A 16,597-nucleotide genomic window follows, 5' to 3' on the forward strand; every position below is an offset into this window, starting at 1 on the left:
TAGAGAAGATCACGAAAAAGTTCATTCACATAGCTTTGAAAAACTGCAGGTGCATTACAAAGACCGAAAGGCATTACAAGGTATTCGTAATGCCCATCCCGGGTATTAAAAGCAGTCTTCCACTCGTCCCCTTCTCGGATGCGGATTAAATTGTAGGCCCCTCGGAGATCCAGTTTTGTAAACACAGTAGCTCCTTTTACCCGGTCAAATAATTCTGGAATTAAGGGTAATGGATACTTGTTTTTCACAGTGATCTCATTGAGTCCACGGTAATCTATGCATGGTCGTAACCCACCGTCCTTCTTCTTAACGAAAAAGAATCCGGCTCCTGCAGGTGAAGAAGATGGTCTGATAAATCCTTTGGTTAGATTTTCTTGTATATAATCAGACATAGCTTGCGTCTCTGGGATGGATAGCGGATAAATTCGTCCCCTAGGAGGTGTTTTACCCGGAACCAGGACAATTGGGCAGTCCCATTCGCGATGAGGAGGTAGAGAGTCTGCTGCTTGTTTACTGAAAACATCCGCAAAGGATTGATACACCGGAGGTAGGTCGGGAAGGCTGATTGACCGGAGAGGTACAATTGAGGCTAAACAGTTCTTGGTACAAGATTTACCCCATGAAAGGACTTCCATGGTTTGCCAATTAAGTTGAGGGTTATGTTTCTGCAGCCAAGGTAAACCAAGTATCACATCTTGAGAGGCTTTGGGAATCACGTAGAAGGAGAGGTATTCGGAATGGAGCACACCAACTTTCATCTTGAGACATACGGTTCGATGAGTAATTATACCATCTGGAATTCGACTTCCATCCACTGCTGTAACGGCAACTGCTGCTTCCAGAGGCATGGTTTGAACTTTAGACAGCATGACAAAGGCTGAGGAGATGAAGTTCTCGGCTGCCCCAGAATCTAGGAGAGCTGAAACTTTCACTGTAGAACTTGGCACTTCTAATTGAATAGACAAGGTCGGCTCTTTCCCAGAACGTGATTCTAGAGTAACTCCTAGCTTAACCTCTCTTGAATAAGCTAGGAGCGAGAGTTTCCCGGTCGGAGTTTGCAGAATTTAACTAAGTGTTCAGAGGACCCACAGTACATGCAGAGGTTACCCTGTCGACGACGAAGTCGTTCCTCTTCTGTGAGGCGAGAGCGCCCAATCTGCATAGGTTCGTCTGTCGTTACCGGAGACTGTGATGAAGAATCTTGTCGAGGCCTAGGATGATAACGTGGACTGGATCGCTCTGCCCTGGATTTCTCTAAACATCGCTCCCTGTAGCGTAGGTCAAGTTTGTTACAGAGAGAAATCAATTCATCCAGTTTAGTTGGCACATCCCGGATAGTTAAATCGTCCTTGATTCTCTCAGAAAGTCCATTCCAAAACGCGGCGATCAGGGCCTCCTCATTCCAGTTTAACTCTGAAGACAACGTGCGAAACTGAACAATATATTGATTGACAGAACGTAAACCTTGACGTAGACGGAGAATCTCCAAAGATGCTGAGGTGGTCCTGCCGGGTTCGTCAAAGATTCTCCGGAAAGAAGATACAAACTCTTTGTAATTAGAGAGGATAGGATCACCTCTCTCCCATAATGGTGATGCCCACTCCAGAGCCTGACCGGAGAGGAGGGCAATAATATATGCGACCTTAGAACGAGCTGATGGGAAACTGGCGGACATCAGTTCGAACTGGATCTCGCATTGATTCAGGAATCCCCTGCAAAGTTTTGGAGTTCCGTCAAACTTACTCGGAGAGGGTAACTGCAAGCGGGACGTAGGCAGCATCACAGGAGAAGCTGTAGTGGTAACTGGGACAACCGGAGTTGGAATCTGGACTTGAGACGTTTTAATTGCTGTATGAAGAGTCTCTAAACGGTCTGCCATAGTTTGCATAAACTGCACTATTTGTGTCTGTATAGACTCCTGGTTTTCCAGACGGGAAAGGATATTTGACGTAGCACCGCCTCCTGCGAATTGGTCACTTGACGGATCCATGTGGCCAGTGCTTACTGTCAGGTCCGGGTGTTTTTGTGAATCCGTTAACCTGGAACCAACCACAGGGGTAGGTGCTGGGGTATGAAGAAAACAGGGAGGACGAAGGAAGTTCCGTTTCATATATTTATTAAAGTAACAATTCAGTAAGGAGTTAAATGACTAGTTGTTAATCATCATTATACTGAAGTATTGCAGGAATGACAGAAATAATATGCAAGAGAAAACTCAGAAATAAATAAAAGAAATGTTCATGGAAACATATGCAAAAACAAGCTGAAGAATAAATGTTGAATTGTCCAAATATAAACAGGCTTTGATGCTGAACTGCAGATTGTGTTTAACTGGTTAATGCAGACATGGAGAATTAACTGTAAGAATTTGCAATGGAGTTTTAAGAGTTAACTGAGAGACTGTGAAGAATTATCCTTGTAATGACAACATAGAAAAAGTACTGAATTGGGTTACTTGCGGGTTCCGGAGATCACTGTGAAACTGTAGTAGATGGCGAGGTGATGAATGGGTTAAATGCAGAGTTGAACAAACGAACAGCTGAGGGAATTGGAATCCTCCAGACTTTGTATGATAGGCAGACAGACAAGGTAACCTCATGCAGGACACTGGGAATCCAAGTATTTCCAATAGGTGTGCAATTGACTGATAGCACAATGGAGAGCCGGTAGATCTTTGGCAGTGAAGGCTGCAAAACGGACCTCTGGGAACGGAGGCGATATCTGGACCACGGGAATCACACAGGAATGCACGGAGAGAGTTCAGAGCTAGAGCACAGCTTTGATACAACAAAGCACTGGCCCAGAGTGACATAATCCCAGCCTACTTAAAGGCAGCACAAGCACGGGATTGGCTTACACCTGCCCACAGGTGTTTTCACAAGTGCTCAGTATTAGCTATTTGGTCTCCAACATGGCCACCTCCTATACAGCAGACACACCGCAGTGCCTTAGGCCATTTGGTCCCCGCACTCACAGTTCCCAGACTCTGCATTACCTGTGCCATTGATCACGCCGTGTCCCCACACGGGCGCACAGCACCGCGAGCAACCGCACTGGCAACGGATGAACCCCAGAACCCGCAAAGGTGAGAGACCGGTTCGTGACAACAATATACTAACAATGTGTAGATTTTAGAAAGACAGAAATCAATCTACACCTAGGGGTACATACTCATTTCATGCCCCTCCCCCCATTCTTTAGATATGTGCCATACAGGAAGGTCTATGATGAGCTAACCCAAGAGACAGAAGAGTATAAATATTCTGCTCTGCTTGGCCCTAATAATAAGAATGTTTTTAGAGACTTACAGTATGTGAGGCAGTAAAGAAAAAAATGTTTGGTCTTCAGAATGGAGAACTCCTACAGATCCTTGTATCAACTTTATACCTGGATAACTTCATCCCCGGGAAGGAAGATAATCCCGCGGTCATACTGTACCTGAGTCCATGAACATTGCATCATTTGGTCCTATTTCACCAAGTGTTGGGTATATAGTGGATGAATCATATTACCTATATAGACCAGGTGATGATAACTCAAGTGATAGTGTAGTTACCAGCTTCAAGATTCAAGAATGGAACTTCTCAGATGGTTTTCAGGTCATTTACAGCACCCATAGTGGGTCATTTGTGGGAAAAAGTTTGGTTGGCGCCCTCCATGAGGTCCAACTAAATAACAGATGTGCCAAATCACTAAAATTTTGTCATAATAACAATAATATGGTTGAAGTAACCATAGACTTCTCCAATGGGGAGTCTACTGGGCGTCTTGGAAACCATGGTGGGTGGAGTGTGGCTTGTGCTGACACAAGAGGGATAGACCCATATGGACTATACAATGTGCGTTTGTCAGCAGGCGATTGATACTGCCTCTGTCCTGTATCAGATTGAGTTAGAGGATAAAACCTATCCTACCAAACCATCTCAAATGGACACACCATGTCATTTCCATCTTCTGGACCTTGCCAGTGGCCGTTTTAAATACCATTAATTTTTGGAATAGGCAAAAAATTTCTGCTGCCATGAGACCCACTGAACAAATATTTTACTACAGTAGTGAGACTTCCAATTGTCTGGAAGTTCCCAAGTATGAATAGAAAAGCAGTGCTTTTCTATCAGCGAGATGTTTTTTCAAAGAATAATTAATGAATGTCACAATTTTCTAGCAAAGCAACAATGTAAATTCTAGACATTAACCAACTGGGATTAAAGCATAAAATAAAATTTCCCTCCAGACATTACATTCATGTAATTGGTCTCTCTGGGTCTTCTATAATGATGGTATGGTCCACAAGGACCCATCCGCTACAGATATATATATTTATACCGTTGTGCGTTACCAGTGTTGCTGATCCTATTCCTGGCAGTCAATACTGGTGGGAAAATCACACAATATTATTTTCTTTATTCTTATGTTTAACCTGAAAATTCTATGCAGACGGATAAGGATGAATGGCTACAGGTGTTGTTCTGAAGTAAGTACATAACAACCCTCTTTGTGTCTCCTGCATATACTGCTCAGTCCCTGTGTACTATACATGGTTCATTTAGAAATCTACACGTACCTGATGGATCCTGATGGTAAATACTGAGGTTAGGGCAGGCATTCCCATCCTCATTGCTCAAGGCACACTGACCTCGCAGGTTTTAGTGATATCCAGGTTTAAGTCACCTGTGCCAAAGCATGGATATCACTAAAACCTGGACTGCTAGTGGGCCGCGAGGACCGTGATTGGTAATGCCTGGGTTAGAGTTTGGTTTGGGCACAAGGGGTAGGGTTAGTGTTATGCTGCAGGGGGCGAGGGAGGTTGAGGTTAGGATGCAAGAGGGGACTGTCAGGGTTAGGCTGTGGGTGGGGGGCTTTTAGCAGTGGCGTGCGGTGAGGTCAGTGGCTGGTGAGGCACTGTAGCCATAATGTTCGCCGAGTCCTGCTGATGACCCTTACTGCCACCGAGCTGATGCCCTCTACCACCCCCAAGCCGATGCCAGTTACCGCTGATGTCCCTGATGCGGCAGCTTGTGCAGGTGAGGGAACTTTTCAGATACCTCCCAGCTGTCTCCTCACCGTATCACAGCTCTACAGGAGGACAAAGGATGCAGGGACAGAACAGAGGGGTCAGGAGACAGGAGTGACAGGACAGAGGTAATGGTAGGACAGAAAAGGGAGGTTGGAAGACAGGATTGACAGGGACAGGACAGGACAGAGTTAGTAGCAGGAGTGACAGGGAAAGTACAAAGGTGATAGCGCCATTACAGAGGGGACAGAGACAATACAGTGGGACAGGACAGTGGGGACAGGACAATGAGGGCAGGACAGAGGTCATAGGACCAGTAAAGAGGCGACAAGACAGAACAGAGGAGACAGGATTAACAGTGAAAATACAAAGGTGATAGCACCAATACAGAGGGGACAGAGACAGGACAGTGAGGACAGAACAGAGGAGTCAAGAGACGGGAGTGACAGGGACATGATTGAGATAGATATAGAAAATGTGGAGTGATAAAGCGGGGTGTAATCATTTGAAGGTGGAATACCCTGTCTAAATATTTTAGCTAATTCAGAATGTCCACTAGTAATTATGTCTGTCCTCCATACACTATGAACTGCAGGGTAGATAAGGCAACAGGGTGGACTTACTTGTAAAAGACAGACAGAAGATGACGGGATGGCAGAAAAAGAGACACAGAGAAAAGAGACAGACAGGCAAACAGACAGAGGATGTGAGATTATGGTGGAAAGAGACAGACTAGCAGATAGCGGATGTCAGAGGACAGAGGAAAGAGACAGACTGGCAGATAGTGGATGTGAGAGGACAGAGGAAAGAGACAGACTGGCAGACAGAGGATGTGAGACGATGGTGGAAAGAGATGCAAAGGAAAGAGACAGACAGGCAGACAGAGGATGTGAGAGGATGGTGGGAAGTCAGACACAGAGGAAAGAGACAGGCAGAATGAAGAGGCAGGTGGCAGAGAGTAACAGAGAGATAGATGGACAGCAAAGAGACAAACAGAATGAAGGGACTTTCAGACAGAAGAAAGATACAGAGGGGAGAAATCACATATCAGCCCCTCTCCCCTGAAGCCATTACCTTGCTATGTATGCCCATATATGATGACACATCAGCCTGCTCCTGACTGGCACACCTCTACACCTGCCACATGGGAGAGTCAGGAAGGATCAGGAAGTGGAACAGCGTCCTGCTCTGCAGAGGAACGGGGGCAGGTGCTGTAACGCTGCTGCGCAGGAAGAGGGGAGGAGCCCCGGAGACAGACCACAAACACAGTGTCACTCTCTAACGGCATAAAGGAGGGTAGGGGCTGCAATTGGCATCACAACCCCTAGTTAAAATATAAAACGTATGGGGAGAGACATTTGGGGCCCCGCGCAGCCTTCCTCTGTAGATGAGTCCCCTACCCGGCTTCCTGTTGCTGCTTGAGTTCCGTGGGGGAGCTGCTGCTGCTGCAGGGGATGTACAGCAGCCCTCCTGCAGCCATTTTACTGTGGCTTGTGACTAAACAAGGACCAGTGACCACTACCCGATCAGAGCACCAATTGCGGTAGCGGCCATTTGGTCCTGCGCACAGTTTGAACCGGCCCAGCAGAAGGGGGGCATGCAGACATGCAGGGGGTGGGGGGGGGGGGGCTGCAGACCTGTCCCCTTCCTCACAGAGAACCTTCCTTTCTCATGCTGCCAGGCAGACCCAGCAGCAATCCCTCCTTGTAAAAGTGTCCTCTCACCCCGCGGGGCTCCCAGCACCTGTAGAGATCCTCCCTCCTGTCACAGAGTCCGACTGTGGATTCATGATCCTCCCCTCCATGACTCTCCCGGCTCATCTGGACACCCGACCAGCGCTCACCTGGACCCCCGCCAGTGGTGCATTGTACGGAGAGGATCTGGGTAGGGTGCGGGAACACTGGGGGCAGTACACAGCCTCGTACCAGTTGCACCTACAGGAGTAATGACAGGGCCGGCCCTGCCCACTGCCCAATCACAGCTTCCTCAGTCACATGAGCTGAAAGCACACCCCTGTCAAAGCGGCACTTCTAGTAAGTGCCGCTTCTGCTGCTTTTTTTTAATGGGCTTTCACTGCCCAATGCTTGGTCCCACACCCCTCTTCCGGCCCTTTCACACTGACAGCGGGAGGCACCGAGAGCGGTGCCTCCAAAACACATTTAAAACAGTTATTTACAGGGTAAAAATGATTAAAATAATATGAAGGCTAAATCAGATACATATGACACAGAATATGTATTATTTTAATCATTATTGACAGGGGAGGCACTGCTCCCCTGCCTCCCCTGACTGCACGTCCCTGGCTTTTAGGGTTAGGATACAGGAGGGGATGGTTAGGGTTAGGATGCGGGGGGGGGGGGAGGGCGGAGTTAGGATTAGGGTTAAAAACCTCACCACAATCCGTTTGGATTTTTACCGTTGGTATGCCGCTTTCAGCATCCCGACCTCGGGATTTTGCCTGCCTGGATTCCGTACCCAACTCCTTTAACAAAATAAATAAAATATGAAATATTTTCACGTGGGTATAGATCTTTGTCTTTTATGATATGAAAAATGCTGCATCGCCTCCGTATAATTAATCTTAAAAATAATTGTAATAAAAACATGACTTGTCAACCATTTTTGCTTAGTCCTTTGTACTGTATAGAGTGTAAAAAAAACCCTGAATCAATCAGGTTTCTGGTTGCATCAATGTTTAAGCTTCTTTGGTAAATAAGTTGTTGCTACTGTGCAGCCAAAAATATGTCAAGGGAGCGTGGAGAAAAGCAGTTAACGCGGCGGGAGAGGATAGTACATCCCGCCCAGAGACTGGTAACAGCGGCGGGGAAGCGAGACACCACAAGCGCAACCGCCGCGGACGGCTAAACCCACATGCTGACTCCTTCCAGTGTCTCTCAGTTCTGTTTTGATATCTATGGGAGGTTATGTTCATATGTTATTCCTACAGTTCAGCTGTTTGATCACCAGCAGTAGGCGTTTCGCTCCGGTGCAAGACTCAATCAGCGCATTTACAGAACGAGTCTTGTTATGTTGATAGCAGCTCTTGTCAATCCGGTCGCGGGATTTGGGGGGGTGACACCTGGTACTGTTCTTCAAAACGTTGGCGTGTCACTCCCCCCCGTTTTGAAGGTGTGATGGGTCCAAGGGGCTGCAACGTCGATTGCAGACTTAATGTGGCCAGGTGCCCGGATCCCAAGGACAGCCAGCGTAAGCTGCAGCTCTGAATAACATGCAGCCTACAACAATATCTGGGAGTGATGGTCAGCCACGGGAGATCAAGCCCTAAACCAACTTAGATCTCCAATACTATTATTGTAAGGTTGTACTCAAATCTATCTCTCCTCCTCAGTCCTCTCCGTCCCATTGTCCAACTGCCTGTCTGCAACTGCCCTATGTATGTGACCAAGACTGAACTCATTGATTCCTCCCCCCCTCCGCCCATGATTCCTCCTTCTCTATCTCTTCTTTTTCCCATTGACTGCTGCCTCCATAGGCCCGTGCCCCCCCGTCATTTCTGACTTCTTCTATTTTTCAAAAGGAGAATAGCAGCAGCACTACTGCTATTTCCGTCAGTCAGATTTGATAAAAGAGCCGGCAGGCACTAGGACCCACCGCAGATCTAACATCAAGTCCGTATGGTAACCAATGGGGGGCTGGAGCTCCAGCCTCCCCCTGCTCACACCACAACCTACCTCCCCCACTGCCAGCCGGCCAGAGTCCAGCCCAGGCGCAGGGTTCAAATGCCAGCATGGAGTAATACTGTTACTTATGACGGAGCAGAAGGCTTCATTAGCCCTCATTGTACCGCACAGTATCCCAGCGCTTCCTCCTCCACTTCCTTTACCACCATGCTAGGTGCAGTCACACTCAGCCTCAGCTGTGAGAAGGCGGCCCGTGTGATTGTGACAGGGCTTTCCTGCAGAAGTCTTATGCTGCTTGTTGGAGATCCAGCTGGCTGCTTCTGCTAATCAAAGATGGGCAGTTCGTGTCCTGCAGTCTGAGTCTCAGTGCAGTGCCCAAAACAAGGTATGTTGCACCTGCCACCACCAACTAAAAACTTTAATAATTATATTGTGCTGGGGTGCCTTCCAGGCTCCCATAACTGTTGGAACAGGTGACCAACATTTCATCCAATCAGCCTTTTCATCAGGGTGAAACATTGGCAATGAACCAGGATGCACTCCTACAACCAATCATTAGCTGATGGCGATTTCTGTGAGGCCACGCCCCTTGTGATACCACACCCCTTATCTGGGAGCAGGCGTGCCTTGAAGGCATGTAAATATAACTTACCGTTCCCCTATCATGGTGCCCCCCACTTTCATTTCCTTCTGGATCCGCCCCTGGATGCCTCCATGTCATCCACGACCCCACGTCTTTCCCCACTTTCCAGGTCATCTCTCTGTCCAGCTTTTTCCATCTCCATAAGATCTCTCGGATGCAGCATTTCCTCAATGCACTCATCATTGCCCACTTCGCCTGCTGTCACCTTCTCCTCCTTGGTCTCCCTGTATGTCACCTCTACCTTTTTCTCAATCTATGTTTTACACTGCTGCTCATCTCATTTTCTAATCATATGTAGGGTTGGACAGGCCCACAGGGGTACAGGGGAAACCACCGGTAGGCCCCACTGCCTAGGGGCCCTCCTCCTGCTCTATGGATCAGGTCCCGACTGTGCACTTGAATTGTACATTATACATATTATCTACAGTGCATTGCAGTTATTAATCTGGTACATTATCATGCATGCACTAGCAGTATTTACTATATATATATATTTATCATGGGGCCAATTCATGTTAGCCAAGACTCTGTGGGTGCTAGCCACACCCCTAACATGGGCCTTTACCTCTGCATTCCCCCGGTGGGCCTTCCAAGCCCCAGTCCGACACTGATCATATGTTACCATATGTAATCTGCCCACCCCCCTCCTTACTCTATAACTTCTCATACTGGCTTCAAATCCCCATCAGGGGACCTGCAATAGACGTTAACAATCTCTATATCCTGTTCGCTACACTAGAATGCGGGGAACCTCACTGTGGTGTATTTGAAGAGCCGTAACTACACTTTTTGGTGCCCTGTGCCAAAGAGATAATTGGGCACCCCCTCCCCCCATTTTTCCAATGGAGACAAAACTAAAAATTACGAACACTATATGAAGCAACTTATACTTTGTAAAAACAAATAATTAGCATTGTGTTATGATTCTAATATTCAGGTCTGGGGTGATCTTATATGAAGGGACCTGAGTACCAGAACGTAATGCTGGGAATGGGGAAAGGAATGGGAATAGCCCCTGGCACCCTATCTCCGTTGTCTCGCCCGTGCTATCAGTACACTCTTGCGAGACTATGGTTTCTTGGGCCCATGGCAGCCGCGTTTGAAGGGCGGATTACGTCTGCCCAACTCCGATGCCCCCTCAAGTCTTTTTTTTTTAATATTAAATTTTTATTGAGTTTTCAAACAGATTACATGTACATATACAATTAAATCGGTAAATAAAAAACAGGAGGAGGGGGGGGGAGATACATACAAAACAGAACTAATAAAGACATGGGGGAGGGGAAGGTATGTATCAGGGATATCGTAATACATCAATGGAATGTTAGTATAGTGAAAGGTAGGAGGTCTACATCACTTAGTAAATCAGTGTCAGGTGTGTACTGGGGAACAAAGCACAGAGAGGTCTGGAATGTCTGCTAGAGCTCTGTATGTACCCTTCTGGCCTAAACTCTCTTTATATAGGGACCATTTAATCCATTTCTTACTAATAGAGGAACTTCCTGGAGCACAGTTGCCCTCCGCTATCTCAAACACATAATGTTGATGGACGCTATTTTCTATCATTGAAATATTGGGGATGACTGCAGACTTCCATTTGGAGGCAATGGCGGCTTTATAAGCTATAAGGATATGTCCTAGAATATATCTGTCACTGCTGGACATCTCCTTCCCATAATAGTGAAAGAGTGCTAAGAGGGGGTCGGGCACAAGGACTATTCCCAATATATGGGAAATGAAAAGGAACACTTCACTCCACAGTGCCCGGATTACCGGGCATAACCAAAAAATGTGTAAGATATCGCCCACCATCCCACAGTTTCTCCAGCAACTAGCGGAGACATCAGGCCAGATTTTGTGTAAACGGTCCGGTGTTAAATATACCCTATGGACCAGTTTATAATACATTTCACAATGATTTACACATTTAGAAATTCTAAAACAAGATTTAAAGATATATTTCCAGATATCCTCCGTAAAGACTGCTGGGAGGTCTCTTTCCCATTTAGTCTGTGCAGGGAAGACCCCATGATGAGACTCGGTTACAATATGCTGATACCATCTGGAAATGCCTCCCCTGTTGCCTCTAGGTATGAGGAGTGACATCAGTATTTTAGGGGGATCAGTATGTGGGGCCCGACTTGGAGAGCAACTCTGAAGCCAGTGCCTTAATTGTAGATATTTATGAAAGTCCTGTTTGGGTACCTGAAATTGATCTTGGAGTAGGGAGAAGGGGACTAAGGCACCATCTCGGAGGACATCTTTCAGAGTGTTGAGACCCAAGGTTCGCCAGTGGTGTAATTGCATATCTGGGATCAATAGGGCTATAGCATGGAGGGATAGCTTGGGGGAGGGCAAAGCACCAGGAGGGAGAGACTTTGATACTTCCTTCCATGCCAGTAAGGTTGCGTGAACTGCTGGGCACTCGGCAACTCTGGCTGGGATTGATTTGAAGGGCAGCCATAACAGGTCCGATAGTGTGTAGGGGAATATTGCGTCTTGTTCCAGGGATACCCACGGTTTAACATTGCCCTGGGTGAACCAATCTCTAACTTGGGTGAGCAGACTGGCGATGTGGTATCTTTCCAAGTCTGGATATGCTACTCCCCCGGCATCTTTTGACGCAGTCAACGTGGATTTCGCTACTTTCGGCTTTAAGCCCCCCCATATATATTTAGTCAATAGGCGATTAAATCTATTACAAACGTCTTTAGGGAAAACCCTAGGGATGGTACGAAAGAGGTACATCAATTTTGGTAAAAGGACCATCTTTGCTGCCGCCACCCGTCCGACCCAGGAGACCTCCTGCATCATCCAATCTTTAATTAACAATTCAAATGCGCGAAAAAGCGGGTCATAGTTACACCCCATTAAGTCCCGCCCTCTAGATAGGTGAACCCCTAGATATTTAAGCGATCTAAGTTGCCACGCATATTTATAGTCATTCTTTAGACGACTAAGAGTGCTGTCAGAAATGTTTAAGGGTAGGGCCTCAGTCTTAGTAGCGTTCAGTTTGTAGTAAGAGACCGCTGCATAAGAGTTTAAAAGAGAATGTAAATGGGGTAGGGACGTTTCGGGCTCTCTAAGACATACCAGTATATCATCTGCAAAAAGACATATTTTATGTGGTGTCCCTCCCACCTCTGGACCCACAATTGAGTCTGACACCCTGATTCGTTCTGCCAGCGGTTCCACAGCTAGTACAAAGATAAGGGGTGATAGTGGGCATCCCTGCCGGGTCCCATTAGTAATATTAAATATAGAGGAGCTGCACCCATTGGTGAAAACCGAAGCCGAAGGGGAGGAATACAAGGCAAAGATAGAGTCTAGTATCCTACCCGCAAATCCAAAATGACCTAGGGTAACCCTCAAATAATCCCAATGGAGCCTATCGAATGCTTTTTCTGCGTCCAGGGAAAGAAGCAAGAGAGGTTCGCTCCGGGCCTGGCAGCGGTCAATCAGGTTAATAACCCTACGTGTGTTATCTGACGCTTGCCTGCCTAGAACAAAACCCACCTGATCCGGGTTAATCAAACTAGGCAGGAGAGGGGAGATCCTATTTGCAACCATTTTGGCGAACAATTTGAGGTCGGTGTTCAGCAATGCTATTGGGCGGTAGTTCTGAACCACCGTAGGGGATTTTCCTGGCTTAGGGATGGTAACTATTCGAGCCTCTAACATCTCCTTCGGGAAACATGTGGAGTCAGTGGCTTCATTATAGACTGACTTTAAGAGCGGGACAAGGGTAGATTTGAATGTTTTGTAGAAACTGGAGGGGTACCCATCCGGGCCGGGGGCTTTATTTACTGGACAGGAGTCAATGGCTGCTTCGACTTCGTCGAGTGACCAGGGAATATTAAGGGATTCGCGGGTTTGGGAGTCTATGTTGGGGAGCGATAGCCCGTCCAAGAATCCGGTAATGTCTGCCTGGGTGGGCTGAGGGGTACCAGAGTCATCTCTTAGGTTGTACAGCCGCGAGTAATAATCAGCAAACGCATTTGCTATCTCAACCGGATCAGTTACTTTGACTCCAGAAGATGTATGAATCGCATGTATGCGTTCCTTGGCTCTACGCCCCCTCAATTTACGCGCCAATAACCGACCCGCCCTATTACCCAGCCTATAATATTTTTGATTTAGCCGCTGCAGGTTACGGTGAACTTCGGTTAGGGCAAAGGAGTTTACCTTGTCACGGGCACTGAGAAGTTGTTTATAAAGAGATTTATTATCGGGGCTAATTTTATGCGCAGCTTCTAGCCGGGCGGCCTCTTTTTCGGCCGAGGCTTGTCTCTTCCTATAATCGCGTTTAAGTCTAGCCGCACTTTGAATTGCAGAACCTCTAATCACGGCTTTCAGAGAACACCAATGGGTGAAGACGGATGTGTCCCCGAGGCAGTTAGTGGACAGATATAAATCCAGAGATTGCTGGATGGCCTGGAGAGCCTCAGGGTGGGTCAGCAAATATTGGCCCATTCGCCAGGGGGCATGAGGGACCACCCTTTTACTGGTATCCCAAACAACCATAAGCGGTGAGTGATCCGACCAGGACATGGGTAATATGTCTATCTTGCTAATAGCCGCTAGTGTCCATTTATCAGCTAGTGCTAAGTCTATTCGTGAGTACGAACTATGTACGTGAGAATAGAAAGTATAATCCCGTTCTGTCGGATGTTTAGCCCTCCAAACGTCATACAGTGCATACTCAGCCAGCAGTTGACCAAATTTGCCTGTGGGTTCCTGGGGTGGACTGCTACGGAGGGTTCGGGTCGGACGGGAGCGGTCAACAGTAGGGTCCAGTACCATATTAAAGTCCGCTAAAATCAAAAGGGCTCCTTTAGTATGTTCCTTAAGAGTTCTACAGAAGGTTCTAAGAAACGGAATTTGTTTGGCATTAGGTGCATAGCACGAGACCAAGGTGGTTTCCACATTATCCAATTTGCCCACTAAGATTAAATATCTCCCGTCTGGGTCCTCATATTTATCGGACAGAACAAACGAGCAGTGTTGTGCTATAAGAAGGGCCACGCCAGCTTTCTTGGCGGGTCCGTTTGCCATATAGCAGTGGGGATAGCGTGAATTAGTGAAGGAGGGGGGGTTTTGACTCTGAAAGTGGGTCTCTTGTACTGCCACCACCTGTGCCTTGAGTTTATGAAAAAAGTTCAAGGCTACTCTTCGTTTATGGGGAGAATTGAGCCCTTTGGCATTAATAGAGATTATATTAACCATACTCTATTACCATTAAGACTGATAATTCCTTTGAGCAATTTCCGTGTTTAAAGTGATATACCTGAAAGGGGGGGGGAACATATCTGGGAACAGGAAGGAAGACAGAAAAAAAATTAGAAAAACAAAACTGAATCGATCTCTCGTGAGATCATAACCAGTCGCCATAATAAGGCGGCTGTGTGGTCTAGAGGGGGGGTTAGTGGCATAGCACCTACCCATTGCCATACATTTATACTGTAAACTATGCAGAACACATGAACATCTCAATACTATTAGGGCATGTAAGTACCCATGTTAGTAAATAGAACATACAGAACATAAAATGCGTAACAAAGACAGTCCAACCTGGAATCAGGGCAGTGCCGTTTCTAGCGGCGGGCGAGCCGTGCAACCGCACGGGGCGCCCGCCGCGGCACTTTGTGACCACTGCTCTCCTCCCTCTCTCTCCCCCCGAGCGCTCCTGCTCGCGCTCCTGCTCGGGGGGCGGGGCTTCGCGGAATGACGCGTTTGCGTCGTGACGTCACGACGCAAACGCGTCATTCCGCGAAGCCCCGCCCCCCGAGCAGGAGCGCTCGGGGGGAGGAGAGGAGGATTGGAGATAACCATCTACAGAGGAGGCGGCCGGCGCGCGGGACCCGAAGAGCGGCAAGTTGTAAGTATTCTTTTTCTCTCTCCCCCTCCCTCCCCCCACTTGACACCTGCCGCACTGTGTAAAATGGGGATACCTGCTGCACTCTGCAAAATGGGGATACCTGCTGCACTGTGTAAAATGGGGATACCTGCCGCACTGTGTAAAATGGGGGCACCTGCCGCACTGTGTAAATGGGGATACCTGCCGCACTGTGTAAAATGGGGGCACCTGCCGCACTGTGTAAAATGGGGGCACCTGCCGCACTGTGTAAAATGGGGGCACCTGCCGCACTGTGTAAAATGGGGATACCTGCCGCACTGTGTAAAATGGGGGCACCTGCCGCACTGTGTAAAATGGGGATACCTGCCGCACTGTGTAAAATGGGGGCACCTGCCGCACTGTGTAAAATGGGGATACCTGCCGTACTGTGTAAAATGGGGACACCTGCCTGCGTACTGTGTAAAATGGGGGCACGTGCCTGCGTACTGTGTAAAATGGGGACACCTGCCTGCCGCACTTTGTAAAATGGGGACACCTGCCTGCCGCGCTTTGTAAAATGGGGACACCTGCCTGCCGCGCTGTGTAATATGGGGACACTTGCCTGGTGTAATGTGTAAAAAGGGGACTTTTTTATTTTTATTTTTTCCCCCTGTGGTGGGCGTGATATCAGACGAGGCCACGCCCACTGTAATGAGACCACGCCCATTTCAATCAGGCCACACAGCCTTGTCGGGAGCGCGCGCGCCTCCGGCGCGCGCATGCTTTTTTTCTGGCTATATGGGGGGGGGCACGCAATTTTTTTTTATAGCAATGGGGGGGGGGCGCATTTTGAAATCTCGCACTGGGAGCCAAATTGTCTAGAAACGGCCCTGAATCAGGGCATAGAAGCCAACAATGAAATCAATAGAATCATTAGGGACTCTCCAGAGGCTCGCCCTACATATCGATTACCTGTGTTATATCAACAGATTGATTTTGGTAGGGGTCCGCCATGTCCAGGGAAGCTCCATACACCTCGCTTATAAGAAAGGGAAAAGAACAAACTAGGCAGCCAGTAAAATACAGTATACAAATCTAAGAATACTTCTAAAACACGGACTGATCGCCCACTGCATTCAATGCCTCTCCCGGCCCATAACGTTCCCCCTGATAAGGGTAGAAGTAAAGCTGGCAATACCATCATCATAACCGGAGAGCCATCAGAGAGGAGTAGAGAGGTAGCATATTTGGGAGCTTTCCGGTCCCGCGCAGGCCGCCTCACTTCACCGAAGACCAGTCCTGCTGGAGTCGACGGGGTGAGGAATCCGCAGAGGGTTCTATAATGTTCCAGGATTTGAGCAGCTTTGCTCCTTCATCTGCGGTAGAAATAGAGACCGTGGAGCCATCTCGGTGAATCAGCAGCTTGGTGGGGAAACCCCAGGGATAAGGGATATCCGCCTTCC

This window comes from Pseudophryne corroboree, chromosome 6 (assembly GCF_028390025.1).
Source record: "Pseudophryne corroboree isolate aPseCor3 chromosome 6, aPseCor3.hap2, whole genome shotgun sequence".
Taxonomy (NCBI): Eukaryota; Metazoa; Chordata; class Amphibia; order Anura; family Myobatrachidae; genus Pseudophryne; species Pseudophryne corroboree.